The sequence below is a fragment of the Puma concolor genome, chromosome B2 (genome assembly GCF_028749965.1).
Source record: "Puma concolor isolate L17-30 chromosome B2, mPumCon1.1.hap2, whole genome shotgun sequence".
In the NCBI taxonomy this organism is placed as follows: Eukaryota; Metazoa; Chordata; class Mammalia; order Carnivora; family Felidae; genus Puma; species Puma concolor.
In genome coordinates this window covers 36,518,877-36,542,387 of record NC_141671.1, presented here as the reverse complement: position 1 = coordinate 36,542,387, position 23,511 = coordinate 36,518,877, and the positions used below count along the sequence as shown (strand labels likewise).

Below are 23,511 nucleotides of genomic sequence, written 5' to 3'. Positions count from 1 at the left end.
GTAGAGTTTCTCCTAAATCAAGTGACTGTTCGGGGGGTTGAGGGTGGGGGGGGGGGAAGGAACAGCCTGTTACAACAAAGTATCATTCCTCACTCACATAATTTCTATAGTATAGCAGCAATATCAGTAGCGATAGATGTAATAGGTTTGCACCTGTAGTTATTCCATGGTCTCTTTCCTATATGGTAAATACACATCATTATTATTTTATACAATTTTTAAGAATAAGCTAGGGTACAGAAGAAACAGCCAAAATTGCTGATTCCGTGGATCGTCTATTGCAAAAGCAGAGGAAAAATTTGAGGCAAACCCAAGAAGCAATGTGTTGGATATGTAACACATGCTCTTTGGTTCCCTTCAGGATAACTGGATCAGCTTTGAAGCTACTTCATCCCTTTGAAAAGTACTGAAGTGTGTGTCGGGACGGTATCGCATAGTGGTGAGAGGGTCTTATTCTGGTAATCTCTGACAACTAGAAATTGCATTTGGTCTCCCATGGAAGATTGTATTTTCAAGGACTGTCTTAATACAAAATCAAGGCTGCATTATCCTGCTTCCTCTGGTGAACACCCAGTGTTTAAGTAAAACAATGACATGATGACATCTTACCACAAACCTATTGTTTTTTTGTTTGTTGTTAGAAGTTTATTTACTTATTTTGAGAGGGAGAGAGAGGCAGCGGGAGAATGAGAGGGGCAGGGAGAGAGGGAGAGAGAGAATCCCCAGCAGGCTCCGCACCACCGGCTCAGAACCCAACACAGGGCTCCAACCCACGGAACAGTAAGATCATGACCTGAGTTGAAACGGAGTCAGACGCTTAACCCACTGAGCCACCCAGGTGCCCCAAACCTGACTATTGTTGTCCTGTCAGTGATTTAATAAAAAGTTGATTGTCTCCCGATACCAAGTGGTACTGAAAATCCTCTGCCTGGAAATGGAAATCGTGGGGTTGGTTTGGGGAGTGCACCTAGCAGAGCAATTAGCTCTGGAACAAAAACAATACATTACATCGGGGATACCCCTAGAAGGTAAAGTAAGGACACAAAAGGAATTCCTTGTGCTTCACAGCTCTGGGTTGGAAGCAATTAAAAAGTGAAAGGTGTAAAAATGGTACTCGCTACCTATTTTGTGTTTCTCTGGGAGATTAACCTACTTTCTTGGCTCATTTTCTTCTTCCTACATCAATTGGTGTAAAAGCTGCGGTAGCCGGCAGCCTCAGACGACTCTATCTGCATCTATCGATATAGTTCAGGGTCTCTCCAGGACACACAGAATAATTTACCTCTATTTCCTTTGCTTTCTCCCCACAGCAGGTGAAACGGCTGTCCCAAGCTTAGACACATTCTCCCTTGTCACGAGAATGTGCCAAGCCAAGGATGGTGAGTTAATAGTTGGAGCGTGTCCTCCTCCTCTCTTTTCCTGTCTAATGACATATCCAAGAGGCTGGAGCAGTAAATCTGAGAAAAGCAGGATGTAAGTACACACACACGCGCGCACACACACACACACACACACACACTCGCGAGGAGAAGTCAGACCCGGCCACTTGCTCTGCACTTCAGCTTGCCGTATGCTGCATTTCAGAAGGTTTCATGGGGCTCCTGCAACATTTTTTTGGTTGGTTGGATGGCTGAATGAAACACAACCTTCCCTGCAGACATCAAAGCATGTCTCCAGCATAGCAAACTCTCCATCCAGCCTTTCGTCTCTCCGGCTACATTCCAATTTAACCGGGGCTGCCTTGCATGATAATCAGGCCTAATTACCGCTTTATCCCTTGATTGTTGTGCTGAGTTTTGGAACTGCAGAGTTCTTTTCTCAGTTGGGTCCTGCCTCTTCCCGCACTCTCCCTCCTATTATTTAGCATACCCATCCGAGAGTTCTCAGATTTAGCCTTCATAATTAGCAAACAGTCGAAAAGGGCAAGATTGTGCCTTTGGGATCTCATCGCTGTGTCCACTTAGTAAACCTGAATTCCTTTCACCACTGTGGGAAGACCTCGCCGTGTACAGGATATTCTGAATACCTCAGGAACTTTAAGAGATTTATTACCAGGTTAAAGAGTAAAACAGGCCCTGAGATGATATCCTCACTCCCCAGAGCTATTTTCCTACCTTTGCTCTTACCGCGCACACACACAAACACAAAACCATTTACAAAATGTTGAAACCAAAAGGAAAGAGATGTAAACAAGGACTTTTGGAAACTCTCCACCAGTTATTTCCCTTGGTAAGATGCATTGTGATGCCTTACGTTCTCTAACTGAAGAAGACATCACAGGCAAAAACATTGAAAAAATGGGGGATCGGATAATCCCGTTTACCTCCATCTGAAACCATCCAGATAGATGATAATTTAGGTTTTACTTGGAAGTTCTTTTTAATGTACTATTGTACACATTATCTGAGTGCCTGTATGTGCCCCGCACAGTGGCAGATACTGGGGACTCCAAGACAGTATGACATAACTCTTGCCCTCAAGAACAAGCTGAGGTTTAAAAGACTGCAAGCATGGGACGCCTGGGTGGCTCAGTCGGTTAAGCGGCCGACTTCGGCTCAGGTCCGTGAGTTCGAGCCCCGCGTCGGGCTCTGTGCTGACAGCTCGGAGCCTGGAGTCTGTTTCGGATTCTGTGTCTCCCTCTCTCTGACCCTCCCCCGTTCATGCTCTGTCTCTCTCTGTCTCAAAAATAAATAAAGGTTAAAAAATAAATAAAAAATAAATAAATAAAAGACTGCAAGCAGGGGCACCTGGCTGGCTTAGCAGGTAGAGTATATGACTCTTGACCTTGCGGTCAGGGTCGTGAGTTTGAGTCCCATGTTGGGTGTAGAGTTTATTTAAAAGCAAACAAATAAATAAATAGACAAGCAAACAAACTGAGATGACTGGGAAGGTCGAGATGCAAACAAACATTCTTCAAAAATACTATCCAAGTGAAACAAAATTGACCTTGAGTTGATAATTTTGTGTTTTTTTTTTTATAAAATTTTTTTTTTTCAACGTTTATTTATTTTTGGGACAGAGAGAGACAGAGCATGAACGGGGGAGGGGCAGAGAGAGAGGGAGACACAGAATCGGAAACAGGCTCCAGACTCCGAGCCATCAGCCCAGAGCCCGACGCGGGGCTCGAACTCACGGACCGCGAGATCGTGACCTGGCTGAAGTCGGACGCTCAACCGACTGCGCCACCCAGGCGCCCCGATAATTTTGAAACATGATGGCTCATTATTACTATTTTGGCTATGTTTTGTGTTTGAAATTTTCCATAATAAGAAGTTGAAGAGGGGCGCCTGGGTGGCTCAGTCGATTAAGCATCCGACTCCTGATATTGGCTTAGGTCGTGATCTCACGGTTCGTGGGGTCAAGCCCTGCATCGCGCTCTTGTGCTGATGGCACAGAGCCTGCTTAGGATTCTCTCTCACCTCTCTCCCTGCCCTTCCTTCACTTGCCATCCATCCTTCTCTCTCTCTCTTTCCCTCTCTCAAAATAAATAAACATTAAAAAAAATTTTTTTTTAAGTTGAAGAAACGAACATAATCTGGGAACCATAATCTGTAGAACCACCTGGAGGAAACTGGCTGAAATGCAGATTCTCTGGCCCCGCCCCATTCCTAGTCACGGTTTGTTGATGGGGTTCAGGAATCTGCATTTTGAATAAGCTCCTCATGCAAATCGGATGCCTACTGAAACTTGAGTTCCTTGGCAGGGGAGACAGCAAGAGGAGGCGTAAGAAAGAAGAAAAACCATTTAGCAGAGAAGAAAAACTTCCCTGGAAACCACTTAATGAGTCTGGACAATTTCAGAACTAGAAAGAGGACCTTAGAGATCCTGAGTCTAGGCCAGAGCATCTCAAATTGTCACGTGCCTGGGAATCACCTGGGGATCTCGTTCAAACGAAGTAGGTTGGGGTGGGGCCTGAGAGTCTGCATTTCTAGCCAGCTCCCAGGTGCAGCCTTGGATTAGTACTTCACAGATAAGGAAACCGAGACTCAGAGAGTAATAGTTGCTCCTAGCTGCAGGCATCAGGCGCATCCCTTTGTGCTGCTGTTGTCTAAGGAAGCCGAGCCCGTGTAGGAGCCCGTTACAGCTGGATACCGGCAGCACGCTGCCTTATTTCAGGACTGCAAACGTGGGCCAGTGCTGGAGCTGAGCTACAGTACAGATTTCTCCTCGGCACCATAGGGGTGATCTGAAGAGCCGCCATGTGGCTGTTCTGCCACAGTCTGTTGTTAGGTCTTATCATCATTACTGCAACTCCCAGGTCAGACTCTTGAATTCTTCTTGCGATTCCATGAGACTCCTTGGGTAATAATTAGATCTACTAGAATGCATGACCCAACGCCTGTGCCTAGATTTTAACATAGTTTCGGTGCAATGCTAGTGCATTGAGCGAGTTAGCTATCCTGAGTCGCAAAGACCATGTGGTTTAGAATCTATTAAATATACTCCGTTGTATCAGGACTGGGGAGCATTCTCGGACCCAGGAATCCTGTTTCACACCGTGGCTGGTAAACTGAGAAACCTGATTATCCCAGACCTGGTACAGATTCAAATATCTTTCCCACCCTCCCTGAAGGACGGATAAGATAGTTTATCATCCTTAAGGAAAAGAGATGCTTGGGGGGTACTTCCTAACCTTTGAGGTTGAGGTCAGAGAGGCTGTCCCTGCCCTCTGTTTCCCTGTCTGTGACAACTCAGGACAGGGCCGCTAAAGAACGGAGCTGAGGGCATGTTTTATAACCACTGATTTCTGGGTAAGGAAACCAGCATAGGATATTTGGACTCAAGAAATTCCTTAACAAAAATGTTACCAGAACCTCCCTCCCCAGACACACACACCCACCCATTCTCTGCCTATCCCCTCAAATAAAATAAAGAGTCTTTTCCTCTGGCCTCCAAACAATTTCTGTTGGAAGGAAATGTGTCTGGGTTAGAACAGTCTGTGATCTTTCTCAAAGACAGGAGCCTGTCCTCTTGAAACATCACATGTAACATTTGTATCTTTTCCCCCTGGTCCAATGACACATTTTCCCTAAGCCTTCTTATCTAGAAATGCCGAGGGGACAGATGAATGGTAGGCACCAGTCCTGACAGTCCCAATCAGAGCGAAGTTTGAAAGCTTCCCTTAGGATCAGAGTCCAGGGAAAAGTTAATTTTTGGTTCCAGGCATGTGGACTTAGGTTTTTGTGGGGGTGAAGAGTGAGGGCTTGGAATGAATAAACTCTTGGAGGGGGAGGGGCGGTGCTGGGGCCCTGGGGTGGGGAGGGGAGCGGGGCCTCCCTGGAGCCCCGAGCCTTTAGTAATCTGCTTTGTGAATGGAGCTAAAGGGGGAGGGGGATGGACATACTTGGAATTCCTTTATCTGGGTGGGCTCCTTCTCTAAGGACTTTCAGGATGTGGGAAATGGGAGATCAAAGAGGCTGCATTTCCAGCCTATCAGGTTACAGGGTGTTAAATGGAGAGGGAAAGAAGTGGGGGGGTGGAGAGGGGGCCTGGGGAAGGCCGCTTCCAGGGGGGCCAGGGAAACCCAGTTTGGGAACTGGCTGGGGCGAGTGAGAAAGAAAGAGAGCCGGGGCGTGCTGAACACGTTTCACATCACCTCAGAGCTGTGGAATTTCCTCTCTTCTGGGGGGAGGCCTGTGAAGATGCAGTTGGTTTAAGGTTAGTCGGTGATGCATAATAGCCCAGAGGCGTCTGATTGAGGGTGTTACTAAGTGACCGGTGTTTACAAGCAGAGATTCGGTGGTGGGGAAGGGAGGTGGGAGCCGAGGCCATCTTCGGTCTGGGTCGGTAAGCAAATGCTGTGTGACCTGAGAGGGGAGTCCATGTATGGGGTTTTTATTTGCGTCTAACCCCGGTGGTATGCGGAGCCTGGACTGCGGGTTCCGGAGGGGGGCAAGAGGAATGGGAAGGTCGTTAGAAAAGGCGGGAGAACCTCCTACGTGGGTGAGGGATCCGGGGCCCTGCGGCCACGAGCCGGGCTCTGCTTTGGCTCTCGGGCGTCCCCGGGGCGGTCCCTTGCAGCTCGGTTTCTGGGCTAGTCTAGCCACGTGCTCCACGCCACCCAGCTGTCGCTGCCTCGCTTTCCGAGGCCTGACCTCCCAAGAGTTGGGCTTATTTCTTAAATCCTCCCCAGGCTGGTGTCCCTCCTTGTTGAAAGAGAGCACCCACCCCAAACCCTCCACCCCAGTGTGAAAGTGTGCAAGGCAGGGTAGGTGGTTACCGAGGCCAGGGACACCTCTTTCAGGGAAGAATCGAGAAAGTGGAGGACCGTCGGATCAAGTGCTAGTCGAGACAGGCAGGAAGGACAAGGGGGTGGGAACCCGGAAGCAAGCAATTTGGAAAGCGCGTTTAGAGAAAAAGAATATTTATGAAAGCCTGCTACCAACCTTAATCAGGGAACGTATTGTTCTGATAATACGACGAGTAGAAAGTTATTAGATGGCCTATAAATCACCCCGTACTACAGATGACAAAAATATTGCATGTTTGGGAAAATTAGAATATAATAAAATACACTTGTCACAAAGCAAGCTTCATTTAATCTTTTTTTTTTCTCTTGTTTCAGAAAGCTGTTTAGGATTTTGCAGCCTACTGGGGTCGCCATTTTCAGACATCTATTAGTGCCATATTGTAGTCGCATGAGAGGCTCAGTTAATAAAGATTTCTGGTTGATAGACTGCTAAGAGCAAGCAGGCTTGGGCACTATCTTTTTTGAATTGCTACTGAGCTAGAGAACACCGGGGCGCCTGGGTGGCGCAGTCGGTTGAGCGTCCGACTTCAGCCAGGTCACGATCTCGCGGTCCGTGAGTTCGAGCCCCGCGTCAGGCTCTGGGCTGATGGCTCAGAGCCTGGAGCCTGTTTCCGATTCTGTGTCTCCCTCTCTCTCTGCCCCTCCCCCGTTCATGCCCTGTCTCTCTCTGTCCCAAAAATAAATAAACGTTGAAAAAAAAAATTAAAAAAAAAAAAAGAACACTACACTGAGTCCATTTATTTATCATTTTACAAACCGAACACACATTCTCCCTCTTTTCCAAACACCTCCCCCAACAGTTTTGGAAAATAAATATGGTGTGTCTTCCTCTGTGCTACCTGCTCTCTGTAGCCTTGACCCTTGCCAGACCAAACGGAGCTTCCCTAATCTATACTGTTCCTTTTTTTTTTTAAGAATTGAAAAATTTTTTCTTTAATGTTTTATTTACTTTTGAGAGAGAGAGAGAGAGAGAGACAGAGCACGAGTGGGGGAGGGGCAGGGAGAGAGGAAGACGCAGAATCCAAAAAAGGCTCTAGGCCCTGAGCTGTCCGCACAGAGCCTGACGTGGAGCTCGAACTCACAAACCGTGAGATCATGACCTGAGCCGAACTCACACGCTTAACCGACTGAGCCAGCTAGGTGCCCCAAGATTGTATTTTTAAGTAATCTCTGCACCCAGCGTGGGGCCAGAACTCACAACCCCGAGAACAAGAGTCGCACGCTCCACTGACTGAGCCAGCCAGGCGTCCCTCTGCTATTCCTTCCTGACACTCACAGTGATTCCCCAAGTTTGACTTTTTTTTTTTTTTTTTTTAAGGTTTGTGACATTTGGGAATAGGAACTACTATTTGAACTGGCCCTTCTGGATTTCTTAGTGGCTTCCTAAGAACAGGTAAGGGAGATAAATCAAGCGATATTTCCTTTGTGCCCAAGTAAAATAAGCCAACAGCATGTTTTCTATTCTTAGTTGACATGAAAATTAATTTTTGAAAGTCCTATAGTCAGCTTAGTCCATCATAACCTGCTGTTGACCTTAGTGGAGGATCTAAGGACTCGAATGTTAAAATTAGAACTGACTTTGAGTACTGGCCCTATTTACCAGCTGCACACCTTATTTTTATTTAACTAACACTTAGACAGCATTTACCATGTGCCAAGCACTGTTCTAAGCGTTTTACAAATATTTGCTTGGCTAACCCTCATACGAGTGTTATTATTATGTAACGCTATTATGAAGTGGTGTTATTATTGTCCTTGCTTTACAGATGAGGAATCTGAGACGGGGAGATGTGAGGGAATTTGCCAACCGACGAACATGACTTTAAGCTGACTTCCCCAGCCCATCCCCTGTCAGGTGGGAGACGTGGCTCCGTTTCCACATCCGCTGCCACGCAACCTTGGACAACTTGGCAGGGCTGGCGGCAGGGAAAGCGTGTGAAACTGCCGCAGCAGGGAGGGCAGGGTGTTTACACGCGCACGAAAACCCAAAGAGCAAAGCCAGAGGGAAGGGAGATTTCGAGGGCTGTTCCTCCCACTCCCATCCCCGTGTGGAGCAGCATACCTTCTTATAATTCAGTTCACAGCCTCAGTCCTGTACCATTTCCGTTTCCTTGAACCGCATCTAGACATGATTCTGGTCCCCTCCAGCTTCTGACCTCATTACTCATTCTGTTTACGGCTTGGCCTCACCCTTCAGACTGCCCTGATTTCCCAGATAGGAATTTGGCTGCCCTCATTGACTATGATTCAGATTTTTGCCCCAGCCACATTGCACTAATCCCTCCTGGGTGCACGGCCCTCTCGTCAGACCGACACTGGGGCCCCCTTCTCCTTCCTTTCCCGAGCCCCCTGTCATGATAAGGGGGGAGGCTCTATGAATACATCTCACTCCGGAGAGTTAGGGCGGGGTTACAAAGGACACTGAATGAAATCTGGGGGGAAACCACGGAAGAACTTGAAGTTGGGGGGTTGGATAATGTGAGGAAGGAGGAAGATTCAGGCTCTGGAGGCAGGGGCCTCCATGAATAAGGTACAAATGACAGACTAGGAAGGGCTGAGGTGAGGTGCCCAGTGGAAACCACAAGGGAGAAGCATGTGTGGGAGACAGAAGAAAAATCTCACGACACTTGGTCATTGCCCGGATTTGAAGGGCAAGAGGCCGTGGCGGGTCACACACGGTGACTCTCCGAGGTTTCACAGCTAAAGCCTCTGGGAAGCTGCTAGGGTAGTTGTGAGAAAGTGGAAGGGGCTTAGAGTAGTGCCTGGTAATTGGGCATAGGCTTAAGAAATGTTTACAGAATGTGATATATTTATGTCGACTCTCTCGGGCTTGTCATTAAAATACTAATACCCCTAGGAAATCTAAAACAAAGAGCCTTGAACACCTTTGTCTTAAGGGTAAGAGGAAGGACCGTGGGAAGAGGCTGCCAGGGCTCCCCTGTTTGGGTCACTGTGAGAGCATGCAGAGAGGGACCGAGGAACCCAGAAGGGAAGCCTCATCAAGGATATCCCTGTGCCAGGAGAAGTGAAGGATGGGAGAGGCCAGGGAGGAAGGAGAGGCAGGGTTGGCCGCAGAGCGGTTAGAAGGAGGCGGCCTTCAGTCAGTCGCTGACACAGAAGTCTGAGTGTGGGGGGCACCGAGGGTGCCGGGGAGGGAGAAACGCAGTCGGCGCTGGGCGAGCACGTGAGCCACTCTGAGCAGGCGGTGGTTGTTGTCACGGTCTTGCCCGGTGTGTTCTTTACATTTGACGCAGAGAGCCAGCCTGTCGTCCCTTCCAATTCTAGAGAAGTCCGCCGCTCCCTTATGACTCAGTAATAAGTTAGCCTCCTCCTCCTCCCTGATGCCCCTTCACTTTCCATCTATTGTCTCCCACTTGGTCCTCTCTTCTGCCCGTCAAAGCTTATCACCTGTCTCTTCTCCTGGAAACGTAGGCCGCCACTGAAAACAGTTTTCCCGAAGAGGCAAAACTCTAAACACTACCCGTTTTGTTTTTTTTTTCCTGTGCCCATGTTTGAACCATATACATGTTTTTAAATTTATTATTTATTTTTTCGTAGTTTTACTTTCTTTTTTTTAACCCAAAGTTTTTGTTTATTTCCTTTTGAGAGAGAGCGTGCGCACACAAACAGGCAGGGGAGAGGCAGCGAGAGGGGGTGAGAGAGAACCCCAAGCAGGCTCAGCGCTGTCAGCACAGAACCCTACGCAGGGCTCCATCCCACGAACCGTGAGATCATGGGCTGAGTCGAAACCAAGAGTCTGATGTTCAACTGACTGAGCCACCTAGGCGCCCCAAATATGTATTTTTTTTTACGTGTCCCATTTTTAACTCTGTATTTTGGTTTGTAGGGGTCCAAGGACTGTGTCAGGCTTTGAGAAGGTGTTAATACATCAGGCCTTCCCTACAGATCACAGTTTGATTGATGGACAGGTCAGTCCCAGCAGCCGCCATTTATTTTTCCGGTGCTAGGTGCTGTGTGAATTGCTTAATATTTGTTCTCACTGAATCTTCGCAGCGACCCTGTCAGTTACATATGCATATCCCCATTGGATGAGGAAACGGAGACTCAGGGATTAAGTAACTTGTCCAGTTACTGCTGTGTGTGTTGGTTCCAAGCTGACGTTTATTGAGCACTTACAACATGCCAGGCCCCAGACCAGAGCTCCACGTTGAATTCTCAGGAAAACACTATGAGCTAAGTATTCTTATTTTCCAGGTCAGGAAGCAGGCTCAGAGAGGTTAAATAAGTCGTAAATATACCACTGCTGGGAGGCCGGGGAAGCAGCCTGCCATCCTAAGCAGTGGGACTCCTCCTCTTTGCTCTTTGAACCCTGCATTTAGTCATTAAAATACCAAAAGAGGTTCTGTGCGATCTGGTTTTACTCTTGAAGCCATCCCAGGGAAGGACCCTCGGGACAGCACTGTTTCAAGGAAGGGTCCGAGGTGTGCCCTGACTGCAGAAGAGAGCGGTGGCAGGCGAGGGCCGGGAGGGTGAACTGGTTCATGTCTGCAAAGGGCAGGAGCAGCTAAGCCTCGGGAGGACTGCCTCTGTGCGCGCCCTGGAAATGCAAACAGCTCTCGGCTTGGCTTCCCCCGCTGGCCCAGCCTGGGAGGCTGGCGGGAAGCCTGCTGGAAGGGAAGCCCCATCTGAGGGAGCAGCCACAGGACCCTGGAGCAGTGGCTTCCCCCTCTCTGACCTTTAGCTCGAGCTGATGAATTGGCAGCAACTGTGTGACATCAGGGAGGCATTTTCTTTTTTTGTGAGCTCAGAGCTTCCACGTAAAAATCCCTCAGTCACAAGACGGAGGCTGCAGAAGCCCAGGCACACTTGTGGCCGCAACAGGTGATGGGCACCTGCTCCAAGCCCTCCAGAAGTCTGCGTAATCCCAGGGATTCCGGGCAGCCTTGGGGACGGCCATGTAAGGGTGATCGCTGGCCTTATTTATCCCCGCTGCGCCGCCAGCTCTTAGCCCTGCAGGGGCAGGATCTCAGGGGCTGGGCACACTGGGCGGGTGCCCAGGAGCCATCAGCCTCCAGCACTTTCTTCTATGTGACCACTCTCTTCTTGTCCTCACCCTCGGTGAAAACTAGCACTCGATTAAAATTAAGGGAGCTCAAAAGGTATCCAAACATGTCTTTGCTTGACTTTGTGTGTGAGCTGGGTGTGTGTTTGGGGGAGGGGGGCACTCAGGGAGTGAGGAATCTAATGCCTAAACTTGAGAGTGGTAGAAAGAACCATTATTTTAATACAGCAAAAGTCACTTGGAGGGAACTTAGATCTCTAAATACTCCAGACCCCTCATTTTACAGAGCCTACATTTTTTTTTAAAATTTTTTTCAACGTTTTTATTTATTTTTGGGACAGAGAGAGACAGAGCATGAACGGGGGAGGGGCAGAGAGAGAGGGAGACACAGAATCGGAAACAGGCTCCAGGCTCTGAGCCATCAGCCCAGAGCCTGACGCGGGGCTCGAACTCACGGACCGCGAGATCGTGACCTGGCTGAAGTCGGACGCTTAACCAACTGCGCCACCCAGGCGCCCCTACAGAGCCTACATTTACTGCAGGCTCAGAAAGGGACCTGCCCAAAGACCTCACAGCACATGGGTGGCATAGGTAGGAACCAGAATGATGACCTTGGGCCTTGGTTCCCTCACTGATAGAATGGTGTGGTGGGATTTAATGATGTCCAAGATTTCCTTCAAGATCTTAAAATGTAAGGGGCGCCTGGGGGGCTCAGCTAATTAAGCGTCCGACTTGATTTCGGCTTAGGTCATGACCTCGTGGTTCATGAGATTGAGCCCCGCATCGGGCTCTGCACTGACAGCGTGGAGCCCACTTGGGATTCTCTCTCTCTCCCTCTCTCTCTGCCCCTCCCCCACTCTCTCTTGCCTGCACATACACACTCTCTTTCTCTCAAAATAAATAAATAAACATTAAAAAAAAAAGAACTTAAGATGTAAAATCATAATTGAGCGGCTCTCTGAGGCTCCCTGAGGGATCCTAGTGAATCCAGCAGAGCAGGGCCCAGGACAAGACAGGATACATGGCTAGGTAGATGGGGGCCATTAGATGACCAGGTAACTTCCAGACTTTGGGATAGATGATTGCATTACCTTTGATACCCACCTGTTCACTTCAGTCCCTTCCCCTGCCCTTGTCCCGGACACTAACATTTACCCTAGAGCAGGCATTTCCCCTTTCCCTTCCCTTCCCACCCACACGTGTACACGTTCCCTAATTTCTGCTTGTTTACTGGACCTCTGTCACTCCAGCTTATATGCCTAGCTTTCCACTACCTTTTAAATTTTTTTTTTTTAAGTTTATTTATTTTTGAGACAGAGAGAGACAGCATGAGCAGGGTAGGGGCAGAGAGAGAGGGAGACACAGAATCCGAAGCGGGCCCCAGGCTCTGTGCTGTCAGCACAGAGCCTGACTCGGGGCTCGAACTCACGAGCCATGAGATCATGACCTGAGCTGAAGTCGGACACTCAACCGGCTGAGCCACCCAGGCGCCCCTCCACTACCTTTTATTAAGGAGTCACTCACTGCGTGATATATCACTCACCGTCACATTTAATCCTCCTACCTTTGTCCTCTGATTTAGGTGATCATCCCTGTTAGGTAGATGAAGAAAGCCAAGGTTCAGAAATGTCCATACCTGCATATTCCCATAGTTTATAAGGGGTAAATTCCTACAGTGACTGAAATCTAACTGGAGACCAGGCTTCATTTCTTATATCACCTTAGTATCACCGCCCTGCATTACGTCTCCAGCAGGCCTGAAGCTGTGGCTGTCGCCCATTAAGTTCACTTGGACGTAAGAGGTGCCAAAGAGATGGAGGTCACTGGCTTTATCCCTGTGAGGACCCAATATCTTTGTCCTATTCCAAGACCACAGACTCTACGTACCCTCGAATTTGATGAAAACTCGGAATTAAGGAGAAAAACCAGGATCGTCTGTGTCTTTCATGACTACTGGACAAAAGTAGAAAGTAATCAGTTATCATTTTGTTCCTCTGAGCTTCCTAGGAGCTAAAGAGAATGCAAGCCCACCAAATTGTCAGTGTTGATAAAGTACGTTACACAGATTGATTTGCACACATTTCCTAAAGCAGCAGTTTGGGCACTATCCTGTAACTGAATTCTGTAGTTTGGGGAGTAAACTATCTTTTGGCCACCCTGAGTCATGCTCACTGTGGCATCTCCAGCTGGTCAGCAGGTCACACAAGGTGGGTGGAGGCCACAGCTGAAAATGTAATAATACCCTGGTAGGTTCCAGGGAGCCTCTGGAAGTAGCGACTCTCTCAAACAGGTGTCGCGAGGGTCTGACGATGGACAGGCTGGGGGCGGGGGGGGGGGGGGATCTGGCATGAAACCATGCAGGTACGGCCATTCCTTTGTTCATTCTTTGCTCATTCCTTCCAAAGGTACTTACTGAACACCCATATGGGCGAGTTAGATCTGGGATTGTGTTGGACACTGAGAATTCCAAAGCTAATAATGGGGTTAGAAGTTAATATTCTAACTCTGGAGACCAACGTAGAAGCAAGCCATTCTACAATGTGAGACATGCCATCAGAGAGCTATGGTCCCTTAGTGGAAGGAAGAATTCGTTCTGCTGGGCTGGGTAGGTGTCCTTTGAACCAGAGATAGGAGGAGGGGAGAGTACATTCCAAACCCAGAGAAGAGCTGGGGCAAAGGTACAAAGCCTGAGTGAGCACAGCCTGATCAGGGAACTTGGAGTCCAGAACATTCCACAGAAAGCAGTCTTTTTTTTTTTTTTTTTTTTTAATGCAAAGAAGAACTTTGGCAGGTGTCAGTCTATATCATCATCATCATCACCATCAGACCTAACATTTATAGAACTGTGCCAGGCAGTCTAAGTGCTTTACTCACATCTCGTGTTTTAAGTACAACAACCCTAAGAGGTAGGTCTTAACACCTTTTATAGGTGAGAAAACTGAGGCCTAGGAAGCTGGGAAGATACTACCCCAGGTTAAAGAGCACCTGTGCTGTTCTTTTCCCAATTGCTTCTTTCTCCTTTTCTTTGCAGATTTTTGTTTTGGAGGCATGAGCCTTTTTCTCACGTGTGTGTTTGTATGTTCGTGTTCAGGCCTCCTCCTGTCTGACGGGGCACTCCGGGAGGTCACCCATTTGGCCTTGGCCTTTACCTCCCCACAGTGTTCCAGCAAGTGATCGTGTGTGTGAATTGAACCAAGCCTGTAGTTCCGTTTATTGTTTTTTTTTTTTTTCCATGAGAAAATTAACCCCAAAGAAGAACTGAAACATATGGAGAAGACTTTATCGAACACACTGTTGCTGCCCAAGGCATTTGCCCTGAGATCATGCTCACAAAGATGGGAATATTACTGGAAAGTGGTCCTTTAAATATGTGTGTGGTGGGGGTGTCATGGGGGGGGGAGTGTGTGTGTTACAAATTGAAAGTTAAGTAGGCTCCGATTTTGGAGAGCTTTAGATGCCATCTGGAGCTTAAACTTGATTTTAGGTGATACTCAAGAAAAAGAAGGGAGAGTGTCTTCTGCCGGGACTCTAGGCTAGCACATACCTTTTCACGTTGCGCCTTGGTGAGCAGCGAAAGTTTTTGAGGGCACAGATCCACGCAGTTGAAGAGGAGTCTGTTGGATGCAGGATTGGTCGGAAGGGAAAGGGCTTGAGAAGTTTCCGGTTTACAAGTCATGAACAAGTCTAGGGGTGCAGGGTGGGGAGTTAGGGCCTGAATTCCGGTGACGCTTGATGATCGTGAAAAGGGGATGTTGTAAAAGGACGCTAACACATGGTAAATATATTTTTATATATAAACCCTGGCTCATCAGTTTTCCAAATTGGATTTGGGGGGGATTCGGTTTTTGTTTTTTTGTTGTTGTTTTTTTTTTACCGTGGACCCCACTTGTATCCTTATGATACATTCTTTTTTTTTAAATTTTTTTTTTTCAATGTTTATTTATTTTTTTTGGGACAGAGAGAGACAGAGCATGAATGGGGGAGGGGCAGAGAGAGAGGGAGACACAGAATCGGAAACAGGCTCCAGGCTCTGAGCCATCAGCCCAGAGCCCGACGCGGGGCTCGAACTCACGGACCGCGAGATCGTGACCTGGCTGAAGTCGGACGCTTAACCGACTGCGCCACCCAGGCGCCCCAAATACATTCTTTTTTGCAGATCTTTCCTTTGAGTCCAGGCTGTCACTTGTTGCCTGTACCTGAATGAAACGCAAACACGGGTGTATAAAGGCTTGAATCTGCCTCTAAACTTAGCCCCCCGCTGACTTGGAAAGAATCTAAACTTGGCAAAATGCCTTCCTCTCTCTTCAAGTAGCAGGTCTAAAAAGTAGCTCTCTAAACCCCCCCCCACCCCCCTAACTAATGAACTATATCTAATAGCCTCTCTTTACAGAGTCCTTTGAGAAAGAGATGGCGTTTGTTTTTGACCTCATTATCCATTTCAGCCTGTCCTTGATGAAAATAATCGCCCCTTAGGCAGGTACATTCCTCACATTCCTTTCTCCGCTAGCTGCTAAGACGTTGTTAACCCCAGCGACCATGGGAAAAGGCTGCCGTCTGCTTCAGAGAGTCTAAAGGGAGTGGGCACAAGATAACAAGAGGTGAAGAGGTCAGAGTGGAAGTCTCTTTCATCTTTTCAGGCTGTTTCCAACCCAGACAAAGGATTCTGTCCAGGGGTGCAAGGCCCACGCGGCTTTATTTTATGGTCTGGCCCTGAAAGGGGGTTGGGAGGGCCGAGGCGTATCTGGATATTGTTTTGGAGGCGAAGGCCTGGCTCCCGGGAAGTCCTCGACTCCTGGGGGAATGCTAAGTGGAAGGAAGAGCAAGCCGCCCCTGCTTCGGCGGAAGAGACCACCCAGCTACTCAAAGGGGAGTGTGAAGGGCTTGAATGGAATGAGCTGTCCTGCAGGATTTATCATTCAGACAGTGAGATTAAGGGTGTGAGGCTGTTTAGCGGCTTCAAGTCGGAGTAGCTCCAGGATTTGCAGAAGAAAAGGGGGAGGGGAGAATTGAGGAGGGGGGAGTGGGGAGGGGCGGCATGGAGATGAATGGAGAGGTAAGGACAGTTTGGAAACGGGGTTTACGGGGAGTGGAATCCAAACTCCCAGCTCGCCGTGAACCTGCTTTATGACTTTGAACAAGTCATTTCTCCCTTTTGTACAATGAAGCGATTGGAAGGATACAAGAAGGTGCCTCAAGAGGCTGCCTGCTCCGCTCACCCCCCACCCCATATGCTTTTCTTCAACTCGCTTCATTGATTGTGTTTTATTAGAAAAGTAGCGTGGCCACATTATCAATAATTGAAAGTGAACAATCCTCCATTTTACCAAAATCCCCAGTCCAGTCCCCAGTGCCTTCGTACAAGAACGACTGCCTTTTGGGTAGAATTCCCTTCGAGCTCTTTTCATATGTATGTATAGCTTAAAAAATTTTTTTAATTTTTATTTATTTATTTTAAAGACTTTATTTATTTATTTATTTATTTATCTATTTATTTATTTATTTAAGTTTATTCATTTCTGAGAGACAGAGACAGTATGAGCAGGGGAGGGGCAGAGAGAGAGAGGTAGACACGGAATCCAAAGCAGGCTCCAGGCTCCAAGCTGTCTGCACAGAGCCTGACACGGGGCTCAAACTCACAAACCACGAGATCGTGACCTGAGCTGAAGTCGGACACTCAACCGACTGAGCCACCCAGGCGTCCCAAGACTTACTTATTTTTGAGAGAGAGAGAGAGAGAGCTCAAGCAGAGAAAGGGCAGAGAGAGAGGGACAGAGGATCTGAAGCAGGCTCTGTGCTGAGGGCAGCCAGCCCCACGCGGGACTCAATCTCACAAATTGTGAGATAGTGACCTGAGCTGAAGCTGGATGCTCAACTGACTGAGCCACCCAGGTGCCCCCTTAAACATTTTTTCAGTGTTTATTTATTTATTTTGAGAAAGAGGGAGGGAGAGCAAGTGGGGGAGGGGCAGAGAAAGAATCTTAAGCAGGGATTGGATCTTGGAGCTCAACACGGGGCTCCATCTCACCACGCCTGAGATCATGACCTGAGCTGAAATCAAGAGTCAGGTGCTTAACCAACTAAGTCCTCCAGGCGCCCCTCGTCCGTATACACAGTTTTAACATCTCTGTACTGTACCTACAATTCAGCCTTGTGGATTGTTTTCCCTCCCCGGTAAATTCATGGTGCTGGGTATCTTCTGTTTGCTCCTACAGGTTTTCTCACCAACTGCCTTCACCCTGCTCTGCACTCCTGCAGGCTGCCATGTGCTCCTTTGCCTCCTTGGCTTCCGGTTGGGTTTGAGAGATATTTCTACCCCACCTCCCTCCCTTCCAGGTCACTGCAGACTAGCTGAGTCCCTCCATTAAAGGCCGCAGGTCCTGGCTGGTGACCCTCTAGGCCTTCCTCCATGTAGTTCTCTCTCCATGTTCCGATAGGGCCCCACTTAGCCCTTCAGGCCCAGCCTGCAAGTGGAAACAGCCCTCCTCTCTGTTGCTTTTCCAAATGCTGCTCACACCGTTGCAAACAGTTCCTTTATTAAACTCTCTTCAAAGTTCCCAATTTTGATTGTGCCATCTGTTTCCTGCTGGGACCCTGATGGTCCCAGAATGTATATCATTAGTATTTTCCAGATTACTACACACAATCTAAGCGCACGGTGGTTGCAAAGCACAGTGTTGAATACACGCATACAGTGTATACAAATGCCGTCGTGCGCCTAGCCATTCCCTAATCCGTCCACATGTACTCTGCTTCCTGTTTTTTGGTGTGTGTTTGTTTTTGGTTTTGGGTTTTTTGGGTTTTTGGGGTTTTTTTGTTTTTTGTTTTTTTCCCCCAGTATCAAAACCTCCGTGAAATCCTCCCCCCCCCCCCGCCCCCCCCAAACGAGACATTGTGGTTTCATCACAGGCACTTCCTTTCCTTTCTGGGCTAAAGCTTAAGGCACCCATGCTACTGATCCTTTCAAGTTTGTTTTCAATTGCGGCCTTTGGTTGCCCTCAGGGAACTTACCAGTTGGTAGTGCAAAATTGAGAAATGTGATGCTAGAGGAATAGCTGAGCCAAATGATGTGACACAGGTAGACGTTCTGGGGTTGAGGAGGGATGGAGATGAGAGTTCTTGGTGAAGGCCTCCTGGCTGGCTGGGCTGTTTCAGGACAGGGCTTTCTAATTATGACCCAGGTTCCTTTATCCGAATCCAGAAGTGGGCCCTCATCTGACTTTTTGATTCGTGTATCAAGTAAAAATGCCAGGTGTTTACTTTCAACTAGAAAAATGTCTGTCGGGTGGACGTGAATCTTTGCGTCAATATGCCTGGTGCGTCATGTGCTATAAGCAGAAGCCAAGTGGTAACTGGAGTAGCGTTTGGGGAGTACGGGTTTATTGCAAGGAGGGGTCAGATGACTTGAAAGCTTAAGGGCATTCGGCTGGGTACCCAGGCTCACCCACCTCCACGGTAGGGATGACCTTGCCCGTGGGACCTTAATATTCCCAGTCTGTTGGCCAAGACCCCCTTCTCTCTGCCCAGTGTTCCGATATGCATGGTCAGCTTGAGCCTTTGTAGCTCTTCCTTTTCCTTGCCTTTGACCCTCCCTTTCACAGATGCTTTACAATTGCATTCTGCACAGGAATCACCTGGGAATCTTGTTAAATACAGATCGGGATTCAGTAGGTTTGGGGTGGGGCCTGAGAACTTGCAGTTTTAATGTATGCCGAAATTCCTTCAATCTAGTACGACCTCGTCTCCTGGAGCCACTGAGCCCTTTAAGAGAATGCCTTTCTTGGGGGTCCTGGCTGAGTCAGTTGGTGCAGTGTGTGACTCTTGATCTCGGAATGGTGAGTTCGAGCCCCACGCTGGGTGTACAGATGACTTACAAATAATCTCTTAAAACCAAATGGAAGTCTTTCTTACCTCTGCTCTAGTTGTGATAATAGTAATTTCTAATTTAATATTCGGATGGGCAGTCCCAGTACCTGGTAGGGGGGTGGAACAGTGGTGGTGGCTTTCTAAAGCGGCAAGGGGAGATCTCTGAGGAGGTGGGACCTTCCTCACCTGGGGGCTGAAGGACTGGCTCAGATATTCTTTCCTGCTATTCTCTGTTGCCTGGGAGCTGTAGACCAACCACTCACCCATCCTTTACTTTACCTAAAGCCGGAAAACCTCCTCACCTGAGGTCTTTGCTTCTTCTGTTTGTGAAGTGACTTAGCTTGAACCTTCAAAGACAGTCTCCTCATAATTTTAAATGAAGAATTGAACAGAATAGGATGGGGAGTTAATCATAAGCATGTTACTCACACCACTTTACCTTCTAAAAACACTTGACAGTTTACAGATCATTTAGATATCCACAATCTTTGGATCCTTACAATGCTGGCAGGTGGGGCAGGCATTATCCCTATTTACTAGATAAAAGGAGTCTCACAGAGGGCAAATGACAGATCCAGTCGCAACCAGCTACTGGATGGTGGAACTTGGGTTCAACTTGTAAATGTCTTCTTAGCTCCGGGGCACCTGGGTGGCTCAGTTGACTTTGGCTCAGGTCATTATCTCACGGTTCTTGAGTTTGAGGCACGCATCAGGCTCTGTGCTGTCAGCACGGAGCCTGCTTGGGATTCTCTGTCTCCCTCTTGCCCCTTCCCTGCCCTTTCAAAAAAAAAAATAAATAAATAAACGTTTTATTTATTTATTTTTATATTTCTTAATGTTTATTTATTTTTGAGAGCGAGAGAGAGAGAGAGAGAGCAAGAGAGAGCAGGGGAGGGGCAGAGAGAGAGGGAGACACAGAATCCAAAGCAGGCTCCAGGCTCCGAGCTGTCAGCACAGAGCCTGATGCGAGGCTCAAACTCACAAAGTGCGATATCACGACCTGAGCCGAAGTCAGATGCTTAACCGACTGAGCCACCCAGACGTCCCCTGAGAAACATTTTTTTTTAATATTAAAAAAAATAAACACCCTCTTAGCCTGGATTGCACGTCTTCTTGATTTTCTATGTAAAAAGAATTGCAGTGCGCCTGGGTGGCTCAGTTGGTTAAGCATCTGACTTCGGCTCCGGTTGTGATCTCGTAGTCCGTGGGTTCGAGCCCCACGTCAGGTTCTGTGCTGACAGCTCGGAGCCTGGAGCCTGCTTCGGATTCTGTGTCTCCCTTTCTCTGCCTCTCTCCTGCTTGTGCTAGCTCTCTCTCTCTCTCTCTCTCATAAATAAAATATTAAAAAATAAAATACAAAGAATTGTAACAATTGCTGCCTCTCCCCCAGCTTTCTATGATTTGACCCTGCCCATTCTCACTGTCACGGTCCCTACCCAGGCTGCCATCATCACGCACTGGAACTATCACCAGAGCAGTCAGTCTAGATTATTAAGACTAGAACAAATGCTCATGGAGCCCTACTATGTGCCAGGCCCTGTGCCAAGCTCTGAGGGTAGGGATGACTTTGTCCTGACCTTCCAGGAGACACAGAGACCTGAAACAGGTCACTGCAACAGGACAAGGAAAGAGCAGTGATGCAAGATGTACAGGCACCTGCGACAGGGCTAGGTGATGGAAGGCTGTTCCTTCCCATCGGTCTTCTGGATGTCAGGTTTTCTTCATCACAGGCACCGAGTGCTGTGTGTTCCCTGGTCAAGATCCTCTAGTGATGTCACAGTGCCAAGACTCCCAACATGTGCCACGTCCTCCATTATCTGCCCCTGAATCTTAACTTTCCTTACTACAGCCCTCTAAACTGGTCACAACTTTATTCCTGATTGGTCCAGACACGTATTCTTATGATTCTGGTCAAAGAGTCACAGTGATAGCCTTAATACTACTAATTGCTTGTCTGTGTCTCTCTACTAAGCACTTTTTTATGTTATTTCATGCAATGCTCCCATCTCAATGGGGGTAGGTATCATCTTCCTCATGAAAGAACCTTGGTTCAGAGAGGTTAAGTAAATTGCCCAAGTCACACAGCTAGAACATAGCTGAGTAGAACTAACCGCCTAGGTCAAACCCAAAGTCATCCCACACTTGCCATCCCACTCTGCTGAAATGAGGGCAGAGAATGCTGTGAATTAGGGATAGTAATTTTTTTTCATGTTTAATGTTTATTTTTGAGAGAGAGAGAGAGAGAGAGAGAGAGAGAGACAGAGTGAGGGTAGGGGAAAGGCGGAAAGAGGGAGACAGAATCCAAAGCAGGCTCCAGGCTCTGAGCTGTAAGCACAGAGCCCCACACAGGACTCAAACTCACCAACTGTGAGATCATGACCTGAGCCGAAGTCTGATGCTTAACTGAAGGAGCCACCCAGGCACCTTGGAATGAGTAATTTTGTCTCCTTACTTCTGCTGCTACCCAACCTGAAATACGCACTTTCTGCTTCAGGGATCTCAATGTTGCACTTCTCAAAACACCCCAGAGACTTTCCTCACCTTGAATTCCCTGCATTGTTGCTTGCTGTCTTTATACTGTATGATCTTGGATTACTTAAGCTTCCAATGCCCTGGAATTGTTCTCTAGTGATTTTGTGGAGGTACATTTGAGCCTGACTACAAACTGCTATTCAGACTGGCTAGAGGGCCAACATCCATAATAATAACTAACAGGTAATGTTGCTGAAAATGGAGACAAAGTATTCCGAACTTGCAAGGTGTCAAGAAAGCCTTGCAAAAAAACAAAACCAAAACCAAAAAAGGTGAGCAGTATAATTAGCACGGTCATATCTCTGGGCTACAGTTTTCTCATCTGTAAAGTGCATGGACTTGAACTAGATGGTCTCTAGTCAACAAATATTTATCGTGTTCCCCCCAGGCACCAGGCACCGTTCTAGGTACTGGAGATGAAATAGACAAAAATTCTTGCTGTTATTCTAGTAAAAGGAGACAACAATAGACAAAGTAAATATGTAAATACACGAAGTATATATATTATGTCAGATAGTGATAAGGGTGAAGGAGAAATATAAAGCAGGGAGGGGGAAAGGAAATGCCCAGAAGGGACATTATCTGACTTGTATTTAAAAAGGCTCACTAGCTGGAGTGGAGAATAGACAGTAAGCGGATAAGCGAGTAATCAGGGAGACTGGTTAGCAGATAGTTGCTAGCAGTCCAGTCCAGGGCTGGTGGTGTGGCTTGGACAAGGAGCAGAGGTTAGAAGTGGTCAGAGTTTGGGGGCGCCCGGGTAGCTCGGTCGGTTAAACATCTGACTTCCGGCTCAGGTCACGATCTCACAGTTCATGAGCTGGAGTCCCGCATCAGACTCTGTGCTGACGGCTCAGAGCCTGGAGCCTGCTTTGGATTCTGTTGTCTCCCTCTCTCTCTCTGCCCCTCCCCTGCTCATTCTCTCTCTGTGTCTCTCTCTCTCTCTGTCAGAAAAAAGTAAACATTTAAATAAATAAGTAAATAAGTGAATAAATAAATAAGAAGTGGTCAGGGGCGCCTGGGTGGCGCAGTCGGTTAAGCGTCCGACTTCAGCCAGGTCACGATCTCGCGGTCCGTGAGTTCGAGCCCCGCGTCGGGCTCTGGGCTGATGGCTCAGAGCCTGGAGCCTGTTTCCGATTCTGTGTCTCCCTCTCTCTCTGCCCTTCCCCCGTTCATGCTCTGTCTCTCTCTGTCCCAAAAATAAATAAACGTTGGAAAAAAAAAAAAAAAAAGAAGTGGTCAGATTTTGAATATATTTTGAACGTAAAGCCAGCATAATTTACTGATGGATTGTATGTAGTGCTGACTCAAGCATGTCTCCAAGGTCTTTGCCTTGGAAGGAAGGAACATCTGTGAAGATAAGAGTTGCCATTAATGAAGATGGCGGAGACTACAACTGGAGCAGGTTTTGAGGAGACAATCAAGTGCAAGTTTGGAGTAAGCAGTGGAGACATGAGTCTGGAGTTTAAGGGGGAGGTCCAGGCTAGAGAGATAAAGGTGAGGGCCGTCTAGGTATAGATGATGTATCAGACACTTCCTTAAATTCTCTTGGCCTTATCTTCTTCTCCCAGCTTGATGTCGTGCAGTTGGTATTGGCCAGATTTGCAATGGGTACAAACTGACCGTGCCTCACCCCTGCCTCTCTGTGTATTTCTTGCTTCCGGTACAAAGTTGGCTGTAGGACAATCATGGAAACTCACTCAGCACCGCCATATTATGTATAACCCAGAGAGTTGAGTTGATGGGGGAGTTGACACTCATGGGGCCGCCCTCAACCAATGTTGAAGAGAAGCTGGTGGATAAATGTGGATCCCTTTTTATCCCTTAACAGCCGGTTCTGAATCTC

The 23,511-nt window shown here is 47.8% G+C and overlaps 1 long non-coding RNA gene across 2 annotated transcripts; it reads left to right on the top strand.

The window, feature by feature from the left end:
* The first annotated feature begins 5,533 nt into the window (after positions 1–5,533).
* Positions 5,534–14,355, top strand: LOC147580920 (uncharacterized). 2 transcript variants are annotated; one of them, XR_015251208.1, is made up of 4 exons: positions 5,534–5,658; positions 7,569–7,643; positions 12,856–13,480; positions 13,679–14,355. It is a non-coding gene; the product is annotated as an uncharacterized LOC147580920 (long non-coding RNA). The 2 variants fall into 2 exon arrangements; XR_015251209.1 differs by lacking the exon at positions 5,534–5,658 and adding an exon at positions 5,674–5,787.
* The last annotated feature ends 9,156 nt before the right edge of the window (positions 14,356–23,511 follow it).